This window comes from Heterocephalus glaber, unplaced genomic scaffold (assembly GCF_053883595.1).
Source record: "Heterocephalus glaber isolate CG9 unplaced genomic scaffold, H.glaber_assembly_v1.0 deba00000896, whole genome shotgun sequence".
NCBI classification, from domain to species: domain Eukaryota; kingdom Metazoa; phylum Chordata; class Mammalia; order Rodentia; family Bathyergidae; genus Heterocephalus; species Heterocephalus glaber.
Window position 1 is genome coordinate 1,992,561 of NW_028258170.1, and position 12,029 is coordinate 2,004,589.

The 12,029-nt window shown below is 35.6% G+C and overlaps 1 pseudogene; it reads left to right on the forward strand.

The window, feature by feature from the left end:
* Positions 1-9,721: 9,721 nt before the first annotated feature.
* Positions 9,722-10,754, forward strand: LOC101703135 (olfactory receptor 5W2-like; annotated as a pseudogene).
* Positions 10,755-12,029: the final 1,275 nt, after the last annotated feature.

The following is a 12,029-nucleotide window of genomic DNA, read 5'->3' on the forward strand; positions in this document are numbered from 1 at the left end:
TGATCATCTCAATAGAGGAAAAAAAGGAATTTGACAAAATCCAGCACCCATTCATGATAAAAACACTACAGAAAATTGGCATAGAAGGTCTTTATCTCAACCTGATTAAGGCTATCTTTGAAAAACCAACAGCCAACATCATACTAAATGGTCAAAAACTGAAAACTTTCACTCTAAAATCAGGAACAAGACAAGGATGCACTCCATCATGACTCCTGTTCAATATTGTTCTAGAAACATTAACCATAGTAATTAGACAAGAGAAAGAAATAGAGGGAATAAAGATAGGAAAGGATGAATTTAAACTGTCATTATTTGCTGATGATATGATACTTTACATAGAATACCCAAAAAACTTGGTCAAAAGTCTTCTAGACCTAAATAAGGATGAAAATGATTAAAAAGAATAACTGATAATTTGAAATAGGAAAAGGTCCAAAGGGGTAGGGGCGGTGGGAGGGAAAAGGGAAAGGGAAGAAGGGAAAGGAAATATTATGAGAAAGGAAAAAAGAATGGAAACAAAGACTATGTAAATAGGGAAAGGTGATGGGGGTGAAGGTAATAGGGGAATAAAGGTAATGGGGGAAAAAATAAGAGCTAAGATACATCATGTTCGGGTGCAAACACCCAGTGATAAATGTACATGTATTGTATACCTAATATGTACCAATTAATATATAAATAATAAAAAAATAATAAAATCCAATGACCAAAAACAATGATTTATTCTCAGAAACTGGAAAACACTGACTGAAATTTTTTTATCATTATCATATTATGTGGTTATTTGTTAGTTTTTGCCTAGATAATTATAGTACATGGTTCATATAGAGTTAAATTATATGTATTGTTATATGCAACTATAATTTCAGATTCTTTTTTTAATTAGCACAAAGAAACAAGAACATTAAATGAATGTATGTACTTACAGAATAATGAGTAAATACTTGTTTATGAACACAGATTTAAATACAGTAATTAAAATCTGCTTTGTGGAAAATAATGAATTAATTCATATTACTTCAAAACTCTCATAAATATACTATTGATTATTTGCAGAGCAAAATTTGTAAATCTTATAAGCAGAACAAAGGCTTAGCTGCATGAAGGTATGCAAATTATGTTTGCTTTAGAGATTAAGGAAATCTAGGCAGAGCATTTTTGTTTCTCTCCAGAAAGAATGGTGATTTTATTTTTTAAATTTTTTTCAATCATTAATTTCATTAGTACACAATATGCTGACATCCATTATTGGGATTTTGTACTTTACATAATGTATCTTGGTTCTTATTTTTCTCCATTCCTCTGTTCTCCCTTCAACCCCTACAAACCCCCTCCCATTTACAAAGACTTTGTTTCCATTTTTTTTCTTTTCTCATATTTATTCTTTTCCCTTCTTTCCTTTCCCCTACCCTTCTCACTTCCCCTTCCTCTATGGATTTTCCTTCATATTTCACATCATCTATTATACATTTTGATCCTTATTTATACTTTACATTTAAAATGAATAGCATCAAGCTGCATATGAAAATCTTACTGTTGCTCTATTACTGTCATGTGACTCGGTGATTATATTACCAAAGATTATATCACATGTGAGACAATGCAATTATTTTGAAATAAGGAAATGGTGAAAATTAGCATGTCCCCATACTTTTTCAAGGTCCAAAATTATTCCAGTGTACAAATTGAAGCAGCACTTAGAGAGAGAAAACCTCAACGAAGCTGTTTCTTCTCTCTGAAAACCTTGAGGGCTCCTCTCATCTGCAAAGCATTCATGAGCCCTCTTGCCCCATTTTACAAGGAGGATCCTATGTTTTATCACCTGATGCCACAGAGGCTTGCTAAGTTCCCCTGACTGTTACGAAGCTAGCAAATCTGCATTTATTTTAGATTCAGCACAGTCAGCATTTGCCAGAGGCACCAATTCCCTGCAGTTCCACAATGGCCTCTCCCTGTGGTCCTGGGGCTGCTACCAGCATCACAGCTGTTACTGATTCTTGTCTGATGAATATAATGCAAGCTGTTATTGCTGAAGTATCCACATCTTTAGTAAATTTTTAAAATTTTTTCTTTATAGTTTCCTATTAACATTTTACCAGTAGGAACAAAGTGATATAAGGCCCTGAAAGGCTCCCCTCCATTCCAGAAATTCTTCCTATTTCCATCATTGTAGAGCAACAAGTACATAACTCAGTAAAATCACATATCATAGGAGTTTGCCTCTTGATTCATCAGCTTGAGCATTTCAAAGGGACAAGTTGCCATCATAATCTCACTGAATAAATTATTATTGAGTTCTTTGATGCAAAAATGACTTCCTTTTAAGTATAAAAACTTCCTTTCAAAAATTAATAGTGGATATTAAAATTGCGAGGATAGAAAATCAAAGTACCATTGCCTTTACATATAGGTGTAATGCTATGAGCAGCCTTTTGATGCCAAAATTCACTCTTGGTGAGTTAGAAGAAATTATATCAGGAAGTTGGCATGGTAGATATGAGCTTCCATACCCCTAGGAAAAACAACAAGTAGAAAACTATCTAGAAATTATAGCATTCCAAGTAGGACTCCTGTGACCATTTATAAACATGTAGGGACACAGTAGAACTAAGCATGAATAAGGGAAAGGAAAAATTATGAGAAAAGAAAAAATATGGAAATGAAGTCTATGTAAATAGGGAAGGGTGGAGAGGGTGAAGGGTGCACAGGTAATGGGGAAAAAATAAGAACCAAGATACATCTTGTACAGGTACAAGCACTCAATGATAAATGTAAATGTATTGTATACCTAAAATGTACCAATAAAAGAATTTGAGGGAAAAAAATGGAGGTAAACCTCACAGACAAATGCACTGAGCTCAGAACACTTGAAATATTTGCAGCCAGGGAGACACAGAAGGAGGATGGGATCTATCTTTATGTACCACAGAGTGGGCACTGTGTTTGTCCCCAGCAAGGTACCTCTGCAGACAACACTGGCATCTCTGCCCTCTGAGGTCTCAACAGTGAGCCTTGAAGTGGATCCCTGCAGTGGGAGACACTGCTGCCCCTCTGTCAGTAAGGAGCTGCACTTCCTTCTTAAAATACCCAAGTGCTCTGACCACAGAGCTGCAGGTTTTTCATGAACACCCTCCTTTCAGACCCTAGTTCCACAGCCAAATTGTGTGCACCCTTGCAACAGATGTGAGAACAACTCAATAGCAGAGGCAGTGCACATGCTGGGCCCTGGTTTTGCAGCTTTCCTGCATTCACCCCAGCCCACAGTCACCTGTGTCTGTGTTCGTGTGCATGTGTGCAAAAACATGCTTTGGACAGCAGCTGCTATAGTCTGAAAGTGACTTGGAATTGTTCATTTTGAAATCTTATTCCTCCTTTGATGTTATTAAGAAGTTAGGCATTTTGGAAAAGTATTATTTATAAGGACTTTGCTTTAACACACTCATAGTGTCCTTTTGAAGGAGGTCAGAAATCTCCCTGGCTCTTCTGTTTTGTGAAAACATAGCTTTTGCCTATTCTAGTGCCATTGAAGGACACTAAAAATATGCCCTCTCTGAAAAGTAAGCTTTCACCAGTGACTGCTGGTCACCTGCTTTTGCACTTTCCAACCTCCTGGATTGTGACAATAAATTCATGTTATTTATCAGTCACCCAGTCTAAAGCATTTTATTATAGCAGCACTAAGCACTCATACTGCACACCACGGCAGTGATGGAAGCTATAGCCACCATGAACCACAGGTCTGCAGCCCTTGCATGTGTGCTCCTGCTTGGTCACTGCATGGGCACTGCCTGCCAGCCCCCAGGGTCACTTTCACATTAGTGTGCCTGGAGTGACACTCAGTGCCTGGAGTGGCTCCCTTGACCATGATTTTAACACTAGGGGAGAAGGGAATGGATTACCATGGAGGCTTTGCCAGTGATAACACCTACAGCCCTCACTGCTACTGAGAGTTGATCCTGGGGATTCCTGAAGTATCTTCCAATGCTGACTCAATCCAATAGTGCTTCATGGAAACCATCACAGCTCCCTCAGTGCAGGAAGAGTCATGTTCCCCACTCAGACAGGGCATTCACACTGTTTAACAGGGAAATTCACACTTCCACAGGGCAGTCACACTATTGCACAGGGGAAAGTCTTTCCACAGGGAAGCCAGGAAAATCAATCTAGAAAGTCACCACTTCATCAAATGTGCAGCTATCAATGAAATAAGACAAAATTCATACATATAACTAAGAAAATTTATCTCCACTGAAGAACAGAATAAAATGTAAGTAACTGTCTCCAAAGAAAAAGACATCTGAGAATGACCAGGCACATAATTAAACAAGCATTTTTAAGAATGCTAATGAAGATAAAAAATATACAAAGTGATACATTCAAAAAGTCAGAAAATCAATGTGAACAAATGAAGAACTGTAAGAGATATGAAAGAATACAACTGAAACATACAACAGAAATGATCACAAAGGGGAAAGAATCTGTGGCTCTAAGGCAAATTATTTGAAAATATACAACCAAAGGAAAAAAAATACTGAGAAGGAATGAAGAAAGCCTATAAGATTCATGAGATAGCATCAAGATAGATAATTTTGCATCACAAAAGTTAAAAAAGAAGAAAAGAAAAAGAGAGGAAATTTATGTACAATATAATGATCAGAAAGTGACCAAATCTGGAGAAAAATATAAATATGCAAGTTCAGAAAGCTCAAATATATCTAGTAAGGTTAAACCCAAAGACAACTACACCAATACATATTTTAATCAAACTGACAATGTATTGCTAAGGGAGTGTGGCCAGCATCATTCAAAAATAGTCACCTAATGCTCCAATTTCCCACAGACATGCCAAATACACAGCTATTGAAAAATCAGTTTCCTTGGAAAAAAATCAACAACCTATGGAGAGGCTTCATCCCACCAGCAAATTGAGAATATCCATATCAAATCTTTAGCAAAACAAGAGGTGCATTCTGTCATGGAACCTGTCCTGGGAGTGTTATATAAAAGTGACCAATACATTCCTAATGCTGAGCTTCTCCATAGGGAAAGAAGGTTTTAATCTTCCCAGGAGGCAGAGAGAGAGAGAGAGAGGAATGAATATGCAGTTCCAGTTCGAGGAAACCTCTCCATAAGATCATAGAGTCTGGCCTGTGCATGAATATCAGTATTTTCATAGATCATTCTCCCAGCTTATTACAGACAGGAAGGTGAACATTCATTCTTAGGGTCACCATAAATGTAGAATTGGAGCACACGTGTGATATCCCACCCTTTCCTCCTACATCCAGACTCAGAGTGACTCACAGGATACTACACATGCTTAGCTTCAGAGGTATCAAAAATATCAATGTGGACAAACGAAAGGACCTAAGAAACACTTTATATTCTCTGGACCAATGAGCTGTGAGCCAGTTCTCCACTGGAGGCCAGAAGGAGCACACTGAGAGAGATCTTTGATTTATCCAGTGAAGACAACCAACAAAAGAATCAAGGAAAGGAAAAAAGAGGCATATTTATTCCAAATTTTAATAAAAAGATAAAGGTCTAGACACTGAGAAGTGTGGAGTGAAATATGTGATTCATTTGTCAGGGAATTCAAAACAATGCTCATGAAAATGCTCACAGACTTCCAGAGATAATGCTGGAATTTTCAGTGAAGAAAAGCTTCAAAAAATCAAAAATAGAAATATGAGAGTAGAATGATTTTTACAGCAGAACTTAAAATTCAATAGAGATTCAATAGAAGATGAGATCATCCAAAACTAATAACCTGAGAACCTAAAGACAGTTAAACAGAAACTATACAATTTGAAGTGCAAAGGGGAAAAAAATAGAGGAGGATTTAAGAGACATAGGATAATGCCAAGCTTAACTACATATGTGTTTTCCATGATCCAGAAGAAAAGGAGAGACAGAAAAGGCAGACATATATTAAAAAATAAGATAGAAATCATCTCAAGCCACAGGCAAGAACTAGGAAGAATCTTAAAAGTTCTTCCTAGGAATTCATCAAAATAGAAATGTGAAAAATTTAAAACAGAAACTTAAAATTACTGGACTCAGCACTGGAAAATGGAACTATTGCATACAAAGGAATCACCATAATGTTGTCAGAAGATTTTTCATCAGGAACCATGAAGAACTGAAGGAATTGAGATGATTCAAAATCTTAGAATGAAAAACACATACCAATCAAGACTGTGATAGCCAGAAAATTTATCTCTTAAAAGTGGAGGTTATACAAAGACTTCCTAAGATTAATAATGCCAGATAGTTTATCAGCACTAGAACTACCTTTAAAAATGCTAAATGGTGGGATGTGTTGAAGGAAGCCTGTAATCCCAACACTGAGGAGGCTTAGGCAGGAGGATCACCATGAGTTTGAGGCCAGCCTAGCCTACATAGTGAGTTCAAGGCCTGTCTGAGATACTGTCTGAGAAAAAAAAATGAATACTACAAGTATTTTATAAAGCTAAAAGCAAAAGGATGATAATTAGTACAGCATGATATTAAAAAAACTCAGGGATAAAATACATTGTGAAATACAAAATATTTTAATGCCATAGTAGTGATGAGTTAATCAATTATTTCTCTAGTATAAAAGTTTTAAAACCTATTAAAATAAGTTACAGTAATTTACTAATCATACAGATCATAAAAAATTATCACATGAAAAATATAAAATATGAGAAGAGGGGAGCAAAATGGAATTTACATATGCAATAAATTCTTATTACCTTAAAATGCCACTTACAAAGACAAGGTGTTTTATGTAATTCTCAGGGTAAACACAAGTATCTGTAACAGTTACATAAACCAAATAGGAAAGCTCCAGAAATACCATTACAGAGAGCAATGAAACCACAAAGGAAAAAAGTAATAGAGGAAGAAAACACTAAAGGGTCAACAAAACAACTGGAAAATAGTAGCAAAAGAACACTATTAAGTCCATGCCCATTAATAATTACATTGAATGTAAATATATAAAATTCTGCCATCAAATGTGTGGAATGTAAATATCACTCAGACATTAAGGGAAGATGATTCTGATACATGCAACAACATAGATGAACCCTGAAATATATCGGGCTAAGGAATCCTAATAAAATGTACACATATTGTAGCCTCTATTTAACTGTGCTCCTTGAACTGACAAACTCAGAGCTACAGAAACTGATGAATGGTCCCAGGTGGCAGTGAAAAGTGAGAGAATGTGACTACTAATAGCTTTGGATGGTGATGGAAAATGTTCTGGAATGAGATAGTGGTCACAAATGCTCAACCTTATGAATACACTAAAACCGAAATAAGTGTCTAACATTAAAGAATGAATATAAGTATAGGAATCACATGGTAATAAACATAAAATAATTCTCTTAAGGATAATAATGCTCCTGTGTGAAGTCATAAAGGAAATTTTAAAACAGAAGAGAAATAAACAATAGACAACAGATGGGAATGATTAAGCACAGGGTTATTTGAATGTAAATAAATTCTTACTATGGAAAAGGAAGGATTAAATTATATTACATAGTATATACACACATAAAACACTGTGGTTTTCTTCTTGAAATAGATCAATTTCATTATGATTGTAAAGAATATAATTCACCTTTTGCTTAAACTGATGACATTCACAGGGGAGAATACATAATGACAAACATAATCACACCAAGCCCAGGGGAAATAGCATCAAAAACTGAAGTCCTAACTGGCACCAACCGAAATAAAATGCTCTCTGCTTAGTGTTTAGCTACCAAGACCTGCTCACCTCAGGTAGGTTCAGAATCCTCAGATATAAAGGTATAGAAGAAAATGAAAATAGTTAATTTTTTAAGCAAAAAGAGAGATTTATGAATAAAACATTTTATGCATTCTGAATTTAATAAATTGTCCTGGAAATTCTGGTGCTTGAAAATATTTTACCCTCAGAATTTAAAAAATCTGACTGAACTTCATAGTATCCAGAGCATAATATGTTGATTATTTTATTCTGGTCTTGATACATAGCAGAGCCCTGATTCCTTTTATCATTATATAAGCATGTGCATGAATTTCAGAGATTTTTTAATCTGTTTTATCTCAAAATTATTTTACTTATAACACTATAATAAAGATGTATGCAGATTCAACTCTATGTGAAATATATTCTCTATTTGTTTAGCCTTAGATTAATCCCCAAAATATCAATCACTGTAATCCAGTTCCCATAAATTAACAATGGGATGTAAACACATTAAGTATTGGGCACTTACAGAAAATCACATACATAGCAAAGAAGACTGTTCATGACAGAACATTTACTGTCCCTTCTGCTAATTCTATGTTGTAACACACAAGTCAATTTTACATATAAGGCAATGCTAAGTAAGGTGTTGAGTTCTGTTGACTCTACCTCTTCTCAGTATACTTTTTCAGAGAACTCATCCTTTGGAATTAGTTCACTGCTACCAATATATAAGATGTATTGTGATAAAACCAAGACAGTCTTATACAAATGCTCAGTACAATGCATTTCATATCACTTTTTTTATTAAATTATTTATTGGTACATTGTAGGTATACAACACAATTACATTTCTCATTGGGAATTGTACCTTTACATAATGCATTTTGGTTCTTATTTTTCCCCATTCCTAGCCCTCCCTTCATGCCCTACAACCTTCCCTATTTACAAAGACTTTATTTCCATTTTTTTCCTTTCTCATCATTTTTTCTTTCCCTTCTTTCCTTTCCCCTGCCCCTCCCACTACCCCTACCCCTTTGGACCTTTTCTTCCTATTTTAAATTATTAATTATTCATTCTGATCATTGGAACATTTTAGGTATATAATATAATGACATTCATCATTGGAAATTTGCACCTTTACATAGTCTCTCTTGGTTCTAATTTTTCACCCTTGCCCAGCCCTCCCTTCAATCCCTCCAGTCCTCCCTCTTTACAAAGATTTTGTTCCTATTTTTCCATTTTCACATATTAATCCCATTCCCTTCTATCCTTTCCTCTAGCCTTCCTACTTCCTTCCCCTTTCCCCCTTTTCTTTCTGTTTCCCATTACCTATTATACATTTAGTCCTTATTTATACTTTCAATTTCTCACACCAGAGAAACTATTTGGAATTTATTCATGTGTGTCCTATTTATTCCTCATATCACTCTAATACTAAAGAAACAAACAATAAGAAATATAGTATGGCAAATTTCAATATTAGCTACTTAAGTGCTTTTTACTTATAGAAGTAATGTAAAGTATTTTGAACCAGTCATGATTTTTAGGATTTTAATGTTATCATTTTGTGTCCACAGAAATACTTTTAGGCATTGTAAATGCATAGTTTTTTTCAAAAATTAACTTTATTGGTACATGGGAAAGAAAAAAAATATGAGAAAAGAAGGAAAAATGGAAACAAATCTTTTGCAAATGCTTGCTCTTGTATCTTACACCCTGTCTCTCCAATGTCTCTGTATGTTGCACATTATTTGGAAGATCAAATCATATTACAATTTATTCAACTCAATCCCCTGAGGTAAGGAAAGTAGGGTCCACAGAAATTATGGCATTTATTAAAAGGCACACACTTCATAAATGGAATTTAGATTTATCACAATATCCAGTTGTCTATCTCAGGCACATTTTATTCTTTTCAAGTAGATAATAGCTTTAAAAAGAAACATATGATGACATAGATAATTTTCCCAAAATATAAATAACAATAACCAAATTGTATTCTAATTTACAAATAAATTGTTGATCTTCAGAAATGCATAACATATAGCTATTCTTTTGTTTATCATTTTATAAATAGTTTAGAGAAGAACAAGGACAATGGACCAGAGAAATTGCTCATTGACTAAAATCATCTTCTTGGGAATTACTGGTAACCCTGAGATGAAAGTGATTCTACTTACCATGTTTCTTCTTATTTATCTTATTAATCTCCTAGGAAATCTGGGAATGATCATCTTAATTAGAATGGAGTCCCAGCTCAACACACCCATATACTTCTTCCTCAGCTACCTGTCTTTCTGTGACCTCTGCTATTCCAAGCAATTGGACCCAAGATGCAGGTTGACATATTTGGCAAGGATAAATCAATTCCTTTTTGCAGTTGTGCTCTGCAGTTATTCCTCTCCTGGACCTTTGCAGACTCAGAGTGTGTGCTGCTGGCAGTGATGGCCTTCAACCAGTACAAGGCCATCAGCAGCCCCCTTCTGTATACAGCCCACATGCCCAGCAGGCTGTATTCCCTGCTTGTGGCTGGAGCTTACCTGATGTGACTGACAGATGCTCTGAAACACACCACACTGACATTCTGCCTGTGTTTCTGTGGGTCTAATGAAATCAGTAATTTCTTCTGTGATTTACCTCCACTTTATCTCCTTTCCTGTTCTGACATAGAGGTCAATCAACTGGTATTCATCATTTTTGGCTTCATTGAACTGAACACCATTTCAGGAGTCCTCATCTCCTCCTGCTATATCATCTCATGCATCCTAAAGATAAGCTCTGCTGAGGGAAGGTCAAAGCTTTGTCCACCTGCACCTCTCACTTAACTGCAGTTGCCATTTTTCAAAGAAATCTCCTTTTCACATACTTCAGAATAAGTTCTTACTACTCCTTAGATCAGGACAAAATGATCTCACTGTTTTATACCTTGGTGATGCCCATAATGACCCCACTGATTTATAGCCTATGGAACAAGGATGTAAAAGAAGCCCTTTAAAAAATTAAAAATAAAAGCTGGTTTTAAAAATTTTTACACAATGTGCTATATATAGAGATTTTTACAAAAACCATATGGCAGAGTACATCATTCAGTTTAATGAAATGAGTGTTTGTGATAAAACCTAATAATATGAAAATATTGTGAAGTATTTCTCTCATCTGCTATCTCTCATTATTACTGTTTATTAGATAGGACCTTCCTATATTTCCAGAATGCCAATGAATTTTTAATTCTCCTTCCTTAGCCTCTGGAGTAGTTTGGATTTCAACTATGTGACTTCATGCCTGTATTTCCTTTATGTATCATGAAGATGAATATGAAGTTATCTTTCTGGGAAAACGTTTGACATTCCTATTTGACAGACTTTTCACAAGTAATTCTTTAAATTAGTAAATTCGTAATTCAAGATTAGTTCAATTATATCATAATCTGACCAGTGATTCCTAAGTGCTTTTGTGGATTTAAGGTCTTTGTTTTCATGGTAAATCCTGCAGCATCCAATAAGCTGAAATGTATCTTATACTTAACCTTATAAACCAGTGGAAGGAAACCATGATAATGAACAGTGCATTTATTGAATTCATGATAAGCCTCAAGTCCTTTAGGAATGGAAAGAACTCAGGCAAACATATCCAGAGCAAAATGTCTAAGTCCGGTTTGCAAGTGAGAGGATCCTGGGCCAGAGGGATTTTATATCAGATCCATGCAAATGAAACCAGAGGAAAGCAGAGGATTCACAGGCAGAGGATCTCTCCATTAGAGAGGGCCTGAGGCAGAAAGGCCTGTGTCTTTTCAGAAGTAAAGATGTGCAGAACAGGGAGAGAGAAATGCAAAGAGCCTTGGTCTTGGTCAGGATGTATGTGTGCAGACACTGTTAAACACCATCTCTCAGTGCCTTCCCCCAGAAAGGTTCTTGACCCTCTCTGTCCTGCTTTAATACTCCTGGAGTCCAGTGCACAGAGAGTTATCTCTGAGTATTGTTTTGCTCTCACCCTGCAAACGTGAATCCCTTGCATGCAATATAAGGTTGTGAATCCCTCAAGGACTTGGTGTTCCTGTCTGCTTATGTACAGTGCATGATGATTGTGAGGAGATATGAAAACAAATAATTACATGTAATCACTGGGTATTTTTAGTGTTTAAAGTTTCTTCCCAAATCTCACTTGGGACTTAACAAGTAGAGTGCTTTTCCTCGTGTGTGTGTGTGTGTGTGTGTGTTCCTGTTTATTGTATTTGTTTGTTGTATTTACCTTTCCTGCCATTTTTAGTGAAGGCAGGAAACTCATCCTGGTCAAAGTA